Below are 11,279 nucleotides of genomic sequence, written 5' to 3'. Positions count from 1 at the left end.
GAAAATGAGGGTCTGGAGGATAGAAAAGAAATATACTTTGATGACACCCACTTCAGAGTGATGGAGAGGATACAGCCGTATAATAAGATAACATAAGACACTTTATGAAACTTTTATCATTTATCTATTCTGTGTAGTAAACCACCCTAAAACTAAGTAGCTTTAAAATTAATAATTTTATTTGTTTATGTTCACTTGTGTTAGCAACTTGGATTGAGTTCAGGTGGATAGTTTTTTAGCTGTTTACAAGTGATACTACTCAGCATTTTGTCTTGGTCTGGATATTTTTAAATAAGTTTACTCATACTTTGACAGATGGTTCTAGCTTTTTCCCAGGTCACACATTTACATCAGGCTAGTCTCACATTTTTTTACATGGAAAATGTTTCCAAAAACAGCAAGAAAAAAGGCAACCCTCAATGAGTATTATTTTTCAAGGCTCTGCTTGCATGGTGTTTGCTAAGATCTCACTGGTCAAAGAAATCTAAGCTGGCTAAGATCTCAGCCAATGTGGGAAGACACTGTACGTGAGCATAGACACAAGAATACATCATTCATTAAGGACTATTTCTGTAAAAGTCTGCCATAAACCTCAAGGATCAAGTAGAAGACAGAATAGCAAAGAAAATGGAAGAGGGACAGCTAGAATGTTGTAAGAGAAAACTAGCAAAAACAATCATTGCAATGTCAAAGGAAGATAGTAAGGAAGCAGAGTCCTGTTAATAAGAAAAGGTTACATTTTTGGTTTGCATCTGGTATCTTTGCACCTTTACTGTTTCCTTGACCCATCAATTTTATGTCAGTTAGGATTACATTAAACTATTTAGGGGGCGCCTGGGTGGCTCAGTCAGTTAAGCGTCCGACTTTGGCTCAGGTCATGATCTCACGGTTTGTGGGTTCGAGCCCTGCATCAGGCTCTGTGCTGACAGCTAGCTCAGAGCCTGGAGCCTGTTTCGGATTCTGAGTCTCCCTCTCTCTCTGACCCTCCCCTGTTCATGCTGTCTCTATCTCTCCCTCAAAAATAAATAAAATGTTTAAAAAAAAAACTATTTAGAATGAAAAGGAGATCTTAAGAGGCTTAATCACAGAGGTGGCCAACAGGAAGTGAAGTTCAGATATAAATAGTTCAGCTGAGGATTAACAGGGACTCAGATTCTATCTTTCCTCCACTGCTTGTATTGTCATCGTCCATCTTCATACAAGTTGCTTCATTCAAAATGCAAGATGGCTGCCACACTCCCAGACATGAAGAATTGAGAAAGTAAAAGAGAAGTCAAGGCTTTCTCTTAATGAGGCTGTGGGAAGGACTGTTTCCAACACTTTCCATTGCAAGGCATTCTACAATATGGTCACATTTAATTTTACAAAAATAGGAGCTTTGGCAGGGGGCAGAAGAGATAAACAGAATCAGAGTTCTGCTAATAAGGTTATTTTATATAAAACCGCAGGGCCCACCACAAGCTTCCATTTACTTTGAGATATACAGCAACCCAACGTTGCCCCTAAGGTGCTAAGATTTACATGATTAGTTTTTCTCCTGATTTTTTAAAATCTAGCAACACATACTAATTTTGTGCTTTTTCAGGAATAGACTATTTGACAAAATGGAGATTTTTAAAAATATTAACAGATCATAAAAAAGCTAACATCTATTGAGCATTTAATTCGTACCTAACATTGTTTTTAACGTTTGCACACATGATCTTAGTTAACAATCCAGAACAGATTTTGTAACAATCTTTTGAAATAAGAGCTAATATTTTCATAAAATTTAAAGACAAGGAATTGATCAGACAGAGGGTAAGTAGCTTAGTCAAATGGATGTAATTAACAGGCCCTTGAACTTTCTGACACAAAAGGACAAGTTTTAGCTGGTATGGTGTGTAATACTGCGCACTACTGTGATTAAAAGGTCTATGACAGGGGTGCCTGTCAGTGTCTGGCTCAGCCAGTTAAGCATGAGACTCTTGATTTCAGCTCGGGTCATGATCTCACGGTGTGTGGGTGTGAGCCCTGTATCAGGCTCTGTGCTGACAGCATGGAGGCTGCTTAGGATTCTCTCTCCCTCCCTCTCTCTCTGCCCTGCCCCTACTTGCATGCTCTCTCCTCTCTGAAAATAAATAATCAAAACTTTTTTAAAAAGGTATATGACAAAAAATGCATTCTGTCTAGTATTAACATTTTAACTAATCTTTTATTAGACTTTGAAACAAGTAAATTTTCCGGTAAAGAAATAGTTTTGGTATGAAAGATTTCACTCTTGCTCCATTATTTTTAAAATGTGATTTCCTCTTACAGCTGTTGTTTCAATTATATTCACTGTGTCAGCATATTCCATACACTAATATTTTTATATGTATTTATGTTTCAGTATTAATGAAACTTGTTTGTTACAATTAGTTATGAGAAAAAAGTTTGCTTTTAAAATACCCCAAATATTTTAATTATTGTGACGAATATATAATTTGGCATTAGATTTAATAACTGAATGGGGAATAAATAGATACCTTATAAGGAAGACTTCAGAATTCTAGAATGTTCTAAAATTGGTTTTAAAAATCCTTAGAATATTCCAATCCCAAATACATTATTTTTATACACAACAACGTGAGGGCTATCTTAAGCAATAGAAACCTCTTGAATCCATGACTACTATCTGTTAATAGTCAAAGGTGTGTTTATATCACATCTGCAAAAGAAAAGAAGTAATAATATCTTTTCAATATGCCTTTCTTTCCAAAATGTACTTTAATAAAGATCCTGAGACAGTCTCTCATGATAGAAAACCTGAATATAATGAGAAAGGCAACCCAGGCAAGTATCCTACATTTATTCAAACTATAAAATTGCTCGTATCTGGAAAACTTGTGCTGAATCAACTTTATTTCAATGGAATATTGCAGCACATTCACAATAGAAGCCCAAACCTTTTACTCTGCATGATAATATGTCTTTATGTTTCTCAGAAAGAAAATTCTCAGAACATTAAAGAAAGTAGAAATTCTTATTATTCAAGAAGTTGGGTAGAAGAAATGTGATGACTCTGACTTCAATAAAAGGCAAGTTTTATTCCAAACAGTGGATTTGTTTTTATTAGGCACTCTATGTTTTTATGGTAATTGCTAGTACAGTTTATGCAGGAAAGTCTGAACTATGGGCTAATATAGATTTCATTATTATGTGTAGAAAAGAAAGTAAGGTAAGGTTACCTCATCTCAAAGGCTGATGCTCTGCTCTTTTATTTCATTTTCTCATAATATCCAATAAATTTATAAGTTGAGTATTTTAGGAAAACTGAAAGTTTAATCATGTGCACTTTAAGCCTATATAATGGTACATATCAAATATATTTCAATTTATAATACATAAAATTTAATGAATTTGCCATGTTAACTACATTTATGTGACCCTGAAAAATTCTCACCATCACTTTTAAAAACCTTTCTAAAGCTTTTTTCTCATGTAGTTTCTAATTCTTGGGTTAAGTATTTTATATATCCATCTATATGTTTGCTGATACCTATAAGTAACTTTCTTTAAAAAGTCCATTCCATTGAAGTCAATTATATTTCTTTGAGTCAGTGTTGAGCACCTACATTGTACCATCAGTATTCATGGCTAAAAAGATAAACTGACATTTGATAAAATCCCTGGAATTGATTAGCTCATTTAATTAATTCATCTTTCAAAATCAGGTGTTTATCATTAAATAACTATGTTTTTCAATCATTGTATTTACTTATCTATGTATTCATTCATTTATTTATTTTTAATGTTTATTTTTATTTTTGAGAGAGAGAGAGGGAGGGAGAGACAGACAGTGCGAGTGGGAGAGGGACAGAGGAGTGAGACACAGATTCCAAAACAGAGTCCTGGCTCTGAGCTGTCAGCACAGAGTTGAATATGGGGCTCAAACTCACTAACCGTGAGATTATGATCTGAGCCCAAGTTGAATGCTCAGCCGACTAAGCCATCCAGGTCCCCATAATTATATTTATTTTTAATTATAACACAATAATTTAATCCCAAATTAACTTTCCTGATAATGCCTTTCCATTTTAAAGTTATGTGACTGAGGCACCACTTACAAGCATCAGGGGAGGAGATGTGATGAGAGGTGAAAATGTCAAGGTGGCAAATGGCTTGACCATAATTATAATTCATAGTAGAGATCAGTGTTTTGATCAAAGTTGAATGGGAAATTTAGGAGAGTTTAAAGAAAGGAAATAACATGATAATATGATTCAAACGATCATGTTCCAAAATGATTTAAAAAGGAAGAAATAGAAGACTTGGAGCATATGATGGAAACTCCAGATGGAGAGTCTAGAGTAGAAAAATATCAAAAAGTAACATTTCAGAAATAATGGAACACCTGAATCTGCAGATTAAGAAAGCATAGTTGGTTTCGGGAAAGACAAGTAAAGATAAATGAATATTAGCAGGTCAATTAGACAGAGAAAATCATTTTAAGAAGCAACTCCAAAGAAAATGCAAATCACTAGACTGACAGCATACTCCTTAACAACAAAAATGGATGCCAGAAAGGAAGAAAATAATTTAAAGTGGTGAGACCAAATGTTACTAATGTAGAATCTAATATACCTACATAAACTATTATTTGATTTAAAGGCACACAAAGTATTTTCAGTAAAAAAAAATAGCACTAAGGTAAATGAACCACAAGAACTACTAAAGTTAGCATTTCAAAAGGAACAACACTTAACCCAGATAGAAGGAATCCAATGTAAGAAGACACCTGGAGAAAACAAATTGCTCAATATGTAAGAATTTTAAAAGAGGCTAACTGGAGGTAGAATATGTTGACATTAGGGTAAAGTACCTACATATCATGTAGCATAGGAGGACATCAGATTTTTAAAACCATATAATGTTCAGCTAGAGGGAGAAGATACAAATTAAGTTTTTCCTTAAAAATTATTGTTTTTAAAAGATAAACACTAAAAAAATGGTAAAATGTAGATATTCCAAACTTTTGGAGTCTGGGGTTGAGGGAGCATGCAACTTAAAAAAAAAAAAAAAGGAAACAGAACATTTGATCAATCAAATAGAAAGCAAATAGAAAAGGAAAAAAATAGAAAATGAGGGGTAATAGGAAAAATATGATAGTAGAGATGATTAACATTAGTGATAATAAATACAAACAAATTCACCACTGTATATAATAGAGGTAACTGAAAGGCAGAATGAAAAATATAAATTAACTAATATTCAGATTATTGAAGACATAGCAAAATCAAAATATATAGAAAATTAATAGACAGGATGGAAGATAGCTGGGTGGGTAGGTAGGTAACTAGATTAATATCCACATATATCTCTTCTAGATGTAAACCAAATAATACTAGATTAGTCCTCTTAGTAGTAGATAAAATCATCTTGCATAAAATGCCATTGATAATGATAAATCACTAAAATTGAATTAAGTATTAAATAATAAGAAAACTATAATGATTCTAATGTAGTGTACAGCCAATAAAGCCTCAATAATATATGAAGCAAAAAAATCAACATAATTATAAGAATAAATAGATAATTAATACAAGATTTTAATACCTTTTCCATGATAATAGATCAGGCAGAAAATAAGGTAAGTATTTAGACAATTGTAACAGTACAATTAATAACAATAATTGAAGATACATATAGAAACCACTGCATTCAAGGTATAGAACAATGGATGATGTTCAATCATGAAGAATATGCTATTTTAGGATGGATTGGACTATAAATAAAATCTCAAAAATCTTTTAAAAAAAGGCAAACATAAGAATTGGTTCTCTGATGACAATGCAATTAAATTAAAATAATTGACAACACGTTTAAATCTCAGTACTTAAAAAAAAACCTTCAGAATAACGCTGGATTCAAAGAAAGAATCACAGTATAAACATGGACCTATTTATAACTAAATATTAATAAAATATTTCCTTTTAAATTTCTTGTATGCAATTTAATTTACTTAATAAAATATTTCTATAGGATATATAGAGCTTATCATCACAGATGGGAGTTATCTATAGCATTTCAGATTGATAGCCTTGTAGATAGGGCTGCTGCTGCTGGAGTAAAACACTAGTTACTCTCTTTTTGGGAAGATAGATACGATACTTTGTGTAGTTATTACTCAGAAGGGACAAAAACCTCCTTCCCTTATTTTCATACTGTCTACCAATATTGTTTTGAGAAAATGTTTAACAGCCTAGCATTCCCATAAACAATGTACTAGATTGGGAATGTAGACATCTAATTTTTAGTCTTCAGCTTGGGCATATTTTGTGACAATAGGCATCTATTTCAGGCCATATCCCATTCAATTCTTATGCATCTACTGTGGCAAATCACTGGACTAATCCTCTAGGGATCTGGATATAAATAAATATTGGTCTTGCAAAGTACGGAGAAAAACTTGATAAGGTAAAGAAGTGAGAATAATAGTCCATATTTCTGAGTAATTAATTTTATTAGATGGCAGAAATGGAGATGATGAGAAATATTTTGAAGGTAGAGCTATTAGAACTTAAAAATGGAATGGTGTGTGAAGGGAAGAGAGAGAATGTTCTCAGTCTCTTAATTTTTGATATGGACATTTCCTACCTCTATTTAACACCATGGTTTCCAAATATAGCATAAAGTTGTCCCAAGGCACCCAGAAACAAACAGGGGTTTTTTTAATTTAAGGGGAGACACTGCAATACTTGAGATTTGCCAGACACCATGGGAATTATCAGCTAGATAGAAGTCCACTGTTTTAAAATTAGATTGCACTATACTTCTTTTGGGGCGCCTGGGTGGCTCAGTCGGTTAAGCGTCCGACTTGGCTCAGGTCATGATGACATGTGCGTTCAGCCTCATGTCTGATTCTGTGCTGACAGCAGGAGCACAGAGCTTGGAGCCGGTAGCCTGCTTCAGATTCTGTGTCTCTCTCTCCCTTTCTGCCCCTCCCCCACTCACGCTCTGTCTTTGTCTCTCTCTCAAAACTAAATAAACATTAAAATACTTTTTTTTTAAAATTTAGATTGCACTATACTTCTTTCAGTGACATCTGTTTGGAAGCTCGGTTTTTAGAGGTCTTTATGTAAAAGTCAGGAAAAGTACAAAAATCAATTTAGAACAGGAAATGAGACTGGTGCTGTCAAATTACCATCTAGTATTTTGGAAGGTGAATAGTATTTAATGATGCAATAGCCAATATGCTGAATAAAAGAAAATACTGGCTACCGTTACTGATTCTGGGTAATAACAAACCTATTTAAGAATTAAATAATCATATTTCTCTTTTAATTTGAGGAGGTCACTTTTTTCAAATTACCAGTAAGTTGTCAAGACATAAATACTTTGATATAACACACTACTTAATAAACGGAGCTGTTAGGTATTCCTTTGATATACGTGTGCTGAAACAAAAGAATGGTCACTAAGGGCATTCTGAACTGTGAAATTCTGATTTAGCTGACGAGTCAAAAAAGATACCTAAAGTTAAGTAAAGTTTCTAACTCTGCACATCTTGAAAAAGACTGATTGAAGGTTGAGACTCAAGCATTTTCACTCCTGAGCCTTGGTTATCATACTGTAAAATATGTAAAACAGTATAAATATGTAAATTATACACACAAAATCTTATGAATTTATAATTGGAGACTCTAGTATATCCTGAAAAATAATAATAATTAAAGTTTAATACTATGGATCTATTTATAAATTCATGGTCTGCAAACATTCTATAACTGTGGCAACGTAAAAGACAGTAACATCTTTGTATATATTGGTTAGAAGTCATACCTGGTGACAAGATGACACTTCCAGCAAATTTCACTTTTTGGTCTTCTGTTTTCCCACTGAGATAATTCCAAGTTATGTATCTTCATTTCAGAGGGGAAGTTTTTCATACATTTGAGATATCTTGACAAAAAATACTGATAAATTATACTTCATTAAAATTAGAAACTTTTGGGGCACCTGGGTGGCTCTGTCCTTTAAGCTTCTAACTCTCAGTTTTGGCTCAGGTCATGATCTCATGGTTTTGTAAGGTCAGCTCCACGTCAGGCTCTGCACTAACAGTCCCTCTCTCTCTCCCACTCCCCTGCTCAGCCTGCCTCTGTCCCTCTCAAAATAAATAAATAAACTTAAAAAAATGTTAAGTAAAAAAATTGAAAACTTTAACCTCAAAAGACCTGTTAAATAAGTGAAAAATCAAGCTGCTATATATATAATATATACACATATTCAAAATATATAAACTTATTTATATATTCAATATATGTAAAATCATATATGAAATCAAACCACCACATTATATTTAATATAACATATAATATATACAATTTGTATACATATAACATATATATTTTCAATATATGAATAAAACAGTAATAATTGGTCACAAAATTTGAACATTTTACTAAAGGAGATATACTGATTGCAAATATTCATGAAGAGGTGGTCAACATCATTAGTTACTATGCAAATTTCAATTAAGACTCCAATGTCATATCTCTAAACACTATCAGAATAGCTAAAATCAACAAAATAAAATATCAAATGTTGATCAAAGTGTGTTCTAATTGATACTCGTATGTCTAATTGATACTCCTATGGGAGTTTGAAATAGAATATCTACTTTGAAAAATTATTTGTCAGTTTCTTATAAAATAAACATATATTTACCCTATTACCCCCTAATCTTATATCTAATTTTTTACCCAAGACACCTGAAAATTTGTATCCACAAAAAAACCTATATATGTATAATAGCTGTTTTCATAATCACCATTATCTGCAAAAAGTTAAATGTTCCTCAACTGACTAATGCATAAACAAAATTTTATGTATCCATACAGTAGGATTTACTTGACAGTAGCAGACACTAAATTAGTAATAATATGCAGACATGGACGGGTCTCAAAAATAGTAAAATAATTCAGCATAAAAGGGTATTTTAGATTCCATTCATGTGTCATTCTGGAAAACATCATTTTGGAAACGACAAAACTATCAGGAAAGACTCTGGATCAGTGGCTCACAGGCTTTGGTTCAGAGGGAAGGATTGGGTAAAACGGCTCAAGGGAACATTTGTGATGATGAGGTGGTTGTTATATAAATGCATACATTTGTCAAACTTGTTGTAATTTCAGTTTCAATTAAACTTAAATTTTATTGTACTTGAGATATATTTCTCCATTCTAATTTTCTTAAAATCTATTCACCTTAAAACATTATGTCATATCCAAACACAATTAAATATGTGGTCATTTTTTCCCAGATTTTCAGACGATGACTCAAACATGCTCTCTTATAATTCATTGTTTAAGGATTGCTCGTATCCTTTTAAGAAACTTAAGATATAAACCAGATAGCTGGCTTTTTATATTATCATATTTGTAACATATAAATGTTTAGTATATACATATTTATATTACACAGAATCCAATGCAAAACCAATTTAATTTTAAGCTAAAATCTGATAAATAATCTACACTTGATGCCCTTCCAAGCACATTTAGATGTGGCAATAGCTCTCCTAAGGCTCTTCCCACTCTGTATTCTCTCCTGGAGCAACACACACTTGGCCGAAGATGAAAAATGTCATCAAGTCTGCCAGCTGTTGAGGTTTTATTTTTTCTTTCAGCTTAATACAGTTAATCAGCTGCCAAATTTAAAATATCACTTTCTCCACTTTTCTTATACTGTAATCTGTCCCCACCTTCTTCTTGCAATTAGTGTTTAGCTGCACATAATTTTAAGTGTAATTCCCATGAAGTTTCTAGCACACATCTGGTACATAATATGGGCTCAAAATTTGTAGCCATAATAATGACAACTTTTACTATTATTTTATCTTCATAGGAGATTCTTATTTTATGTGATTAAAATGTAGTTATTTTTAAAATTATAATTCCAATATAGTTAACATACAGTGTGACATTTGTTTTAGGTGCACAATTTTGTGATTCAATAATTCTATACATTACTGAGTGTTAATCATGATATGTGTACTCTTTTATTTTTATGTGTACTCTTACTCCCCATCACCTACTAGACCCATCCCTGCACCCATTTCCCCTTTGTAATCATCAGTTGGTTCTTTATAGTTCTCTATAGTTAAGAGTCCATTTTTTGGTTTGTCTTTCTTTTTTTTTTCTTTGCTTGTTTTGTTCTTAACAGGTAGTTGTTTTACTTTTCTTTGTAGTAGAAATTGATTTTGCAATCTGTTAGGTTTTATAGGCAACAAATCCTCAGAGTATATTTTATTTCTAGGTATGGTCTAAAGTGTGTTCCACTAGTTCCTGTTTTGAGGACTTTTAAAAAATTAGATATATGGGGGCGCCTGGGTGGCTTAGTCGGTTAAGCTTCCGACTTTCGCTTAGGTCATGATCTCGCGGTTCGTGGGTTCGAGCCCCGCGTCGGGCTCCGTGCTGACTGCTAGAGCCTATTTCAGTCTGTGACTCCCTTTCTCTCTGACCCTCTCCTGCTCATGTTGTCTCTCTCTCTCTCCTAGAAATAAATAAAACATTAAAAAAAAAAAAGCTCATTCTATGATGGACATTATGCCAGGTGTTTGAAATTCAATAATGTACAAAATCATTGCACTTATGGAGACACTATGTATGTAGCAAATGGTATAAAATTTCTGATTTTATTTAGGAAAAATATTGTTTTTGCTTAAGTAAAATAATATATTGGTTCGCATAAACAATCATCAATAGGGAAAAATAGTCTTTTTGGTAAAAGTTCAAGAATTTAAATGGAAGTAATATTGAAAAAAATGTTACATTTAGGTTTTAGGTTTAATTTTTACTATATCAAATGGAGCCCTGTTAGTATTATGATGCTTCAGAAAAATTTTATGAAGTATATATAAACTTTAGGAAATGCAATTTTTCTTTTCTTATTCTTGGATACTTTAAAAATATGTCTGTTTTTTTCTTTACCCAGGAATTCTATATAGGAATATGATTCTTTTTCTTTCAGTTCAATTTTAAAACCAATAAGTGTATATTTTTTTATCATTAATTCTGAAGTTCTTTTTTGGTGGTATATTTATTTGTTTGTACTGTTTATAACTACCAAGACTATCTGTAGGTTTTTTTGAATCTGTCTGCCATTTAAACATCAGGGGCAATGCACAGGGCCCATTGGTGAAGTGCCCACAGATAAACTGGCTATAAAGAAAAGAATTTATCAACTGAACAGAAAAGTACAAAAATTATCAAGAGACCTGGTGTTCTTAATACTATCAAAAATTATCTTCTGAACAT

The sequence above is a fragment of the Hyaena hyaena genome, unplaced genomic scaffold, assembly GCF_003009895.1.
Source record: "Hyaena hyaena isolate Hyena2069 unplaced genomic scaffold, ASM300989v1 scaffold_1235, whole genome shotgun sequence".
Classification (NCBI taxonomy): domain Eukaryota; kingdom Metazoa; phylum Chordata; class Mammalia; order Carnivora; family Hyaenidae; genus Hyaena; species Hyaena hyaena.
Note: the sequence above shows the minus strand (reverse complement) of the source record.